Source organism: Micropterus salmoides, unplaced genomic scaffold (assembly GCF_014851395.1).
Source record: "Micropterus salmoides isolate LMB-PRFRI ecotype aquatic unplaced genomic scaffold, ASM1485139v1 Ms_hic_scaffold_4291, whole genome shotgun sequence".
Classification (NCBI taxonomy): Eukaryota; Metazoa; Chordata; class Actinopteri; order Centrarchiformes; family Centrarchidae; genus Micropterus; species Micropterus salmoides.
This window is the reverse complement of record NW_024043697.1, coordinates 14,874-22,326: the sequence shown is the minus strand read 5'-3', so window position 1 is coordinate 22,326 and position 7,453 is coordinate 14,874. Positions and strand designations below refer to the sequence as shown.

Here is a 7,453-nt window from a genome sequence, read left to right as displayed (position 1 = left end):
TTTTTCTTCTCTTTTTTTGACATGACTTTACTGAAAGTGATGTTAAAGTTGTCATCCTTAAGATTACACTCCTGGTTAATTGAGTACACTCTGGTTGCTGGAAGGCTTAATAGCGAGTGTGGTTTGATACTAAGGTCAGAGATTTCTCTGGGCAGCAAAACAATATATTGTCTGTATTTTAAATAAAGAGTTGGACCTTTCCCATTTTTTTTTTTTGGGGACCAGACCATATGAGATCAAATAAAGAGGGTCCTGCATGGAAAATAAAAGCTACAATGTGGCTTTCACACAAAGAACAGGCCTGAGAAAAAAAACAGCACCAAATCCTGTGTCCGTTTATTCAGGCACTGATTCATTGTGACTGAAGTTGAAACCAAAAACTTGTTTCCATTGGCTGAGCCCTCATGGAAGTGGAGGGAAACCCCAGAGGTGCGGCCATTGTCACTGCGGACACAGAGCTTCTCGGCCAGCTGCACAAGCGGTCCTAACCCTTTCAGCACTGATGTAGTTTTTCCTGAATACGGATCTAAACTTGCCACCGAGAGCAGACTTTTCTTTGTTCCCTTTGTGCTTGTGTTACCAAAAGGTTTTGATCCTAAAGGCCAATTTATACTTCTGCGTCAAGTCTACGCCAGGGCTGACCCCAAATAATCAAAGATTCGATGCTTCAAGGGGGGAGCCTGATTGACTGTCAATCTCAGGTCGAGCTTCGCAGCGAAACAGGATCATGGCATTTTTGCGATATGGGGTGATCAACGTCTGAGTTACATAGAACTACCAGTTTCTCCCAATGAGTTAATATATACAGCCTGTTACAATATATATCAACGTCTCATGCTGTTAATAAAAGTGAGAATGCTTTTAATGTTTTAAAGTGCGTGAATAAATCCAGAATTGTAACCCTAACCTCAAGGTCAGGCGCATGTGTAGGGCCTGGGACACCCCACGCTATAGTCTCTCAACCCTGTGGGAAACGCTGTGTAAAAAGCATATTTTGACTATTTATTTAATGCAATGGTAAACCCAAAAATAAATGGGTTTTTGGCAAACTTTTCATTTATATTCGGCTTCGGCCAAGAATTTCATTTTGGTGCCTCTAGTGTTCAATGTTATGCAGCTACCTTTTGTCCTTTTACTACATGGGAAGATGTGGGATTACAGTAAAAAAAAATAAATTGGGGCTCTAATCTGTGCTTGGATGTTGGGGATTTTGTGGTCAGCCTGGTTGTGTTCAGATCTGTCAGAATTAAGTTCTCTGTGTCCCTATTTCACTTTCACAGTTTTCTTTGACGTCAAAAGTAAAGATTTATCACTTTTACGGACATCAGCTAACCGCTAACATTTGCTTCTCTTTTCAGCTATTTGATAGGAGAGGAAGGCTACTGTCTGACCTCCATGCAGAGTGCATTGGCCTATGTTGAGTCGTTGCACACAGGAGGAGCTCACCTTTCTGCAGGCAAGCTCATTTAATAAAGGTAAAAGAAAGTTGATTTAGTCTACCTTTTTTGTAAAATAAGTGAAGGGTATGTAATGGGCTTATCATGAAAACAGGATGAAAAATAATGTCATGTTTTAGCTTGGTGATGAAAACTTATATTCCAAAAATTATATTGAAAATTGATGGACAGAGTGATGATGTAGACTGAATGATGCACTGCGCTGAGGGGGGGAGTGCTGATGAACGGCTTGTTTGTTACCCAAGGTGATGTTTCCACACTGCTAGTCAGCAGGCTGGGGTGTGATGACACTGCTTGTTATAAAATGTGACACTCAACTGGCATTCACAAAAACTCCCAGGACACAATGATTCCACTACAGCCAGATATTTAACTTGCAGACCGCTGTGGTCCACACAGCTGTCACTCATCTGCCGGGTGGCGAGATTGAGAAGGGGAAGCATTCTAAGTATTTCATATTGGAGGAGTTGGATAGTTTAAATGTCTGGTTTATACAATATGTATGACTTCACATGTCTTCTCTTACAAGAATAGATTTTGACTAGGGATGCACCAATCTGGCTTTTTTTAGTCCCGATACTGGTACCTGGCTTCGGGATCTGCCGATGCAGAGTATCGATCCTAAAGTTCAGTGTAAAATGAATAAGTTGTATTCCTCACTGTGAGGAAGAGACTGGGAATCTTTATGTAAGGCAACATCAGGCCTGATCAAACATGAAATGCCTCCAAACTGCTGACCCTTTGTTTTTAGCTCCATGCTATGTTAGCTCTCCTAGCAAAATGTTCAGGTACCGGCGTGTTGCTGATGCATTGCATAGTACTTGCATAATTGAATTGACTTGTCACCGATAAGCCATCCAGCTTTTTCAGACAGTATCAAGCAGATATTGGATTAGATAGTCTTTATTATTCCTCACGGGAAATTTGGCTTCAGTGTGTACAGAGCCTTAAGCATACATACATACACATACAAGTAGAGTAACCAAACAGCAGTCACATTACATTCACTTCTGGAGAGCTTCACTTAGGGCCCATGTCCACCAAAGCGTTTTTTTATCAGCTGAAAATGTCACCTGCTCTTCTGAAAACGCCTAGCTGGGAGCGCTAGGGTGCGTTTTGGAGGCGCAGTGTTTTTTTTTTTTCTCGAGACACTGTGGTTGTGATGCATAATTTCCGTGAAGGTGATGTGCTGCAAGTAGGGTAGCCTACTTAGGCTAATTTTACTGAATGTAAAAATGTCACCACAAAGTGCTTGCTCTGGCCCTTGCTCTGCATGAAGAGAAGGTTGAAACATGAGTACGTGGGTTCATGAGATTTTGCGGGCAAGGAAACACCTTGACGAGTAGACTCATTGTTTCGTTCAAGATCGGATGAGCTCGGTGTGTCCTGCCCCTCCCGCACTGTAATTGGATGGCTGGGTAAAAAGTGACAGTGACGAGCGCAGGGTTTTCCCCAAAGTTGAACATTTTTCAACTCTCAGCGACCGGGGGGGAAAAAAAACGCACAGAGCCCAGCGCGGATAAAATGCTCAGTGCCTCGTCACGCTGCTGGTGTTTTTACTAGCTTGTAAAAACGCGCTGCTCCCATTGCAATTAATTGAAAAAAGACGGTCAGGAAAAAAACGCTTTGGTGGACACGGGGCTTACTGTGCATTCAGACCAAATGCGAAATTAATCCACGCCGCGCTTTTATCGCTGGACGTCCCTGGAGTGTTCACACACAATGCGAATAAACACAACTCACAGCTGTATGAACCCAAAGTAAACATTTTGCTGTGATTAAATAGCAATAAACGGATCAAACTGATGCTGAAAAACTACAATATGATACAGATTTGTTAAACGTATGAATTCATGCTTCGTCAGGTCTGTCAGCAAGACAGCAGGACAACAACTTCTAAAATGTTTGTTTTCTGAATGGAGTTCGGATCGATCAGGGCTATGCTATGCTAACTTGGTCACAGTATTGTTGTAAGTACAACGATAGCTGGAATAAAGATACAGACACACATTTTCTGAACTCTCCAGGAAGTTCAACCTCCTCACTTTCTTTTCTCCAAGTAATGTCCAGTTTTGTCCGTTTTTTTTTTTTTTTTTTTTTAATATAAATATGAAGTCGTAGTCCGACAGAGCTAACGACACTAACAACAACACTGAAACCGGATGTGCACGGAAGCTAGCTGCTGAGAAGCTCCAGTTAAGATTAATCAACGTTGTAATCCTAAAAACTGAAGTAAAATGCTAATTTAATAAAAGCAGTTTAGTCCGAGCTCCTCCCGCAAGCAAACTGCGTAGTTGTCAGAGCAGAATCCAGTCCGACTACAGGTGTTTATTTGTCCGAAAGCTGGAGCGCTGCTCCCTGCTCCTCTAGCCCAAGTTTAGCAGCTCTCAGCCGCCTGCAGATTTTCAGTCGGCCACTCTGCCTGGCCCTCTCCACACAACGCTCTGAAGCTGTCGGTGACGTACAGACAATCGCAACGCTGATAGGCTATCGCGATTCAGTGTCATGCGAAATTCCTTGCCGGCACCGCCCCCTTCGCGCCGCCCGACAGGAAATTGCAGCTCTACGCGTCTTTGCATTGACTTTGTATGTAAACTCACCGCCCCAAACGCTTGCTTCGCTTTTGCTCTGAAAGCACAATTAGTGATGCTACTGTGGAAGGCACACAACTTTATCAGTATTGGATTGGTGCATCCTTAATTTTGACCACATTCATAACTATTAAAGCTGTCATAAGTCATACGCAGTACTTTAAGGCAAACAAAAACAACCCTTAATTATGACTTCATATTTCACGTTTGAACAGAATATATACAGATGGGGGATAAATTAAAGGAAAAAACGTACTCAGTAATTGGTAATGATGCAGAAAAATCCTGAATACAGTTTTTGTTCTGCAGATTTTCAGGATTGAAACTTTTTATGTTGCATTATTTTGCCATCAGAATAATATGTAAGAGGCTATAAGATTTTGTTCGTGGAGAAGTCAGATTATCCCGGGGATGGTTGGTACATTTTTGTGGTTGACCAATTTCAATGGCCAAAGCTGATAATAAGGTTGCCGATATAGTAGCAGGTGGTCATAACATTACGACCACCTGCCTAATATTGTGTTGGTCCCCCTTTTGCTGCCAAAACAGCCCTGATCCATCGAAACATATACTCCACAGACCTCTGAAGGTGTGCTGTGGTATCTGGCACCAAGATGTTAGCAGCAGATCCTTTAAGTCCTTTCAAATTGCGAGGTGGGGCCTCTGGATCGGACTTATTTGTCCAGCACATCCCACAGATGCTGGATTGGATTGAGATCTGGGGAATTTAGAAGCCAAGTCAACACCTTGAACTCGTTGTGTTCCTCAAACCATTCCTGAACCATTGTTGCTTTGTGGCAGGAAGCATTATCCTGCTGAAAGAGGCCACTGCCATCAGGGAATACGGTTTCCATGAAAGGGTGTACATGTCTGCAACAATGTTTAGGTGGGTGTTACTTGTAGACAAACATCCACATGAACGGCAGGGCCCAAGGTTTCCCATCACACTGCCTCCGCTGGCTTGCCTTCTTCCCGTAGTGCATTCTGGTGCCATGTGTTCCCCAGGTAAGCTACGCACACCCACCCAGTGATTCATCAGACCGTCGTCCAGTTCTGATGCTCACCTCATCCTTCCCTCCCCACATGCATCAGTGAGCCTTGGCCGCTCCTGACACTGTTGCTGCTTTTCCTTCCTTGGACCACTTGTGATAGGGACTGACCACTGCAGACCGTGAACACCCCACAAGAGCTGCAGTTTTGGAGATGCTCTGACCCAGTTGTGTAGCCATCACAATTAGGCTCTGGTCAGAGTCGCTCAAATCCTTTTGTCGTAGTATTCATTCAATATAGAATCCTTTTAACAATTCACCCCTGAATATCATATTTTTTTAAGTGCATTACCAGTGCAGTGGTTAATATATTCCGTTTTGTGTTGTAGGCTCCTGCAGTCACAAGACCTTCATCCCACCTTCCCTGCAGCGCTACAGTCAACAGCTGAACCTGCCGCTCCCTGCTAGTTGTGCAGACGCATGCTATCTTGTACACATGCAGACATATTGTACATTTAACAGAAGGACTTCTTTTTGCTCGGTTTTCAACAGAGGACTAAACCAGTGCCTATGACTTTATTCTAACTAGTCAGACCCTGATCGGGGTCAAACTTGGCTCTGCTGGGACCTCCTAAGGATGTTCAAGCTGTAAAACATTGCTGCATTAACTAGCACTAGATTGTTAAAAGGACTGTGGTTGAGGTTTGAGTTGTCTTGGGGAACCTCTGGATGTGATGCCACAGATTAAATGAATGCTTACAGAGGGAAAACCTGCAATAGGGTTTACTAATGAGGAAATGTATGTCCCAATCTGAAGATGTTTTTTCCCTTGCATTGCACTTCTTAATCCATGTATCCTGTGGCATTTTGTCTTACAAAAAACATCAGCGTGTGCATGTTTTTGTGTTCATATGTTAAGTGGTGGTAAAAATCCATCTACAGAATATGAATGAAAAATATTAATTTATGCTCTATGGGTGTTAAAGCATTCGGGGGTGGAGCTACACTGGATGAAGGCTTTGAGTCCAGATACTAGATCTATTTTGAAAGAGATTCTCCTACGTGACTGAGACAGCGATTGTCAGAGATGCCATGTAACAGGAACAATGTGAGACACTGGAAGAGCATAAGACTTACTGCTGTGGACTGAAAAGTCCAGTTTGGAGCATCTTCTGACAATCACTGTACTTATTAATTACTGTACATAGTAATACTATTGCACTTTGTTAGTTGGTCCACGTTTTGTGTATTTGTGAGTTGCTTGACAATTTGTAAGCAAAGCCACAGATATGTGGCCTATCTTTTTACCTTAAATTCAGTTTTAATGCCAAGGTTCAAAGTCAACAAACTCTCCAAGGGAACGCTAAAAGCATTCTAACAGTTTATTTTATTCTTCATCAATTTCCCAATGCTTCCATTGACAGTTGCCCCAAATTCACAACCATAGGAGTAGAGGAAAATGCCAACCTATTCATTTGGAAATGGATCCACAGTTAGATCTTGAGGAGCTGCGAAAATATGAGATGAATAGTGGTAAAGTGATTGTCATGTTGACTTGAAGGATATTTGACATTTTTAAAAATGCTTTTCTATGTAGTCCTTCAAGCTGTTTGGTTTTAAATACATTCAGGCATTAGAGTGCAGACACCTGAAAGGGTCTGGGGGTCACATTCAAATATCAATGGTATGCCTCAGTAGGTGATTGGCAATGATTTCAATTATACTTCATGTATTTATAAATGGGCTGAATATGCAAAAGTATTGTTGTAGTATTGTTTGAAGACTCACTTAAAGCAGACCTGACTCCATTGTCACTTATAGACTGAAAACATTTTATTGTGTTTGCTTGCTTGAATTTACTATTTAATTTTTTATTTTTTTGTATGGGTCCAAAAGATGTGAAAAGATGTTTGCATATGTTACTACTACATTGAAAGTGACATTAACACCAAAAACACATTTGTCTATGTAATAAATGTTTATGTAATGGCAGGATGCTGTGATATTTGCAGAGTGGATTAAGCCACTACATACATGTAAATGAGTTATTGTACATTTTGCCTCGCTTTTGAAAACTGAATGTGAATGTGTTATTTTGTTATTAAACTGTTTTACTGTGAGAGGTTGAGAATGTGAAGATGAATGCGTGTTTGAGAGATGGGTCAATAAAGAGAAGAGAGAAATGTTTAAATCATTTAGTGTGTGTGTGACTCAATATTTGACTCCAGCCTCACAAAGTCAGGTCCTGTTGTTTGGTTTTTTTGGCTCTTCAATGCTGGCTTAAAATTAATTTGGAACTGTTATAGAAACACGTCCTTAAACCTAAACTTGCAAAAGTGCAGGCTTGACCGCTAGTTTACATTTTAAGAAGTATTCTTAAAGTTATTGGTGAGTTATAATCTGTCAACTATAACTC

The 7,453-nt window shown here is 41.6% G+C and overlaps 1 long non-coding RNA gene across 1 annotated transcript; it reads left to right on the top strand.

Moving 5' to 3' along the window:
- The first annotated feature begins 1,336 nt into the window (after window positions 1–1,336).
- On the top strand, window positions 1,337–7,231 carry LOC119887735. Its single transcript, XR_005441801.1, has 2 exons — window positions 1,337–1,475; window positions 5,427–7,231. It is a non-coding gene; the product is annotated as an uncharacterized LOC119887735 (long non-coding RNA).
- Window positions 7,232–7,453: the final 222 nt, after the last annotated feature.